The sequence below is a fragment of the Lucilia cuprina genome, chromosome 5, assembly GCF_022045245.1.
Source record: "Lucilia cuprina isolate Lc7/37 chromosome 5, ASM2204524v1, whole genome shotgun sequence".
Lineage (NCBI taxonomy): Eukaryota > Metazoa > Arthropoda > Insecta > Diptera > Calliphoridae > Lucilia > Lucilia cuprina.
The window spans coordinates 59,314,857-59,316,105 of NC_060953.1; positions in this window are offsets into that span (position 1 = coordinate 59,314,857).

Here is a 1,249-nt window from a genome sequence, read left to right on the forward strand (position 1 = left end):
CTATAGTCTAGTCTATAGTCTAGTCTATAGTCTAGTCTATAGTCTAGTCTATAGTCTAGTCTATAGTCTAGTCTATAGTCTAGTCTATAGTCTAGTCTATAGTCAAATGTAGTCTATAGTCAAATGTAGTCTATAGTCAAATGTAGTCTATAGTCAAGTCTAGTCCATCATCATCCATAGTCAAGTCTAGTCCATCATCTATAGTCTAGTCTATAGTCTTATTTATAAACTAAAAGTCCATAACAAAAACGACTGCTTTTTTGAGATTATTTTCACATCTCTGCAGTAACATAAATCGTGGTTATACTATTAAACCCTATTTATGACGCAACTCGATCCATTCGCAGGACAACATTCGACATTTCCCTTTATGACACTTAAACCTAAAATTCTATTTATTTTACTGTGCTATTTTTAAAGCCCATCAGTGGTAATATAAAATTTCTTTTCTATTTAACAGCATCCGTAAGTTAGTAATTTTACCATTATTTTTTTCTTATTGTTGTTTTGGGTATGTTTCCAAATACTAGTTTATAAAATACACATCAAAAGAGTTTTAAAGGCCGCTCCTATTTACTCCTAAAGAGGTCTTGTTTACTAACGACAGACAGTAGTTGTAATGTGGCATATTTGAGCATATGACGGCTTTGAGTACTGGTTGTTGGTGGTGTATGAAAATACTACAACAACTATTTCTGGCATTTTGCCGCCGGTTTTATGTATGAAGTTTCCTTTGTTGGTATTTAAACATGTAAAAATATTTGTTTTGTATGGTTTTAGAATTTTTCCATTTTATTTGGTGCTTTTATTTTCCTTCTAAGTCAGTAAGAAATGTTTGTGTTAAATATATTTCCATTTACTGGATATTTTTAGTAGTGGCCGTTGCAGTAAAACTACAGCCAAAGCTTAAAATAGGTAATGAAAAAAAAACATCCTTAATGCTCATATTTAGAAAATGTTTTCTAAGTATTTTTAATGTTGTTATAAATAAATTGTTTAAGTTTTAAAGACAAGCAAATGTGGTTTCGTAGGGACTGTAGTACAAAATGCTAGTCAAATATACTATAATATATTAATTTGGGAAAGAATATGTTGCCATATGTTGAGAATTAAAACAAAAACTTAAATAGAACTGAACTAAAACTGAACTAGAACTGAACTAGAACTGAACTAGAACTGAACTAGAACTGAACTGGAACTGAACTAGAACTGAGCTAGAACTGAACTAGAACTGAACTAGAACTGAACT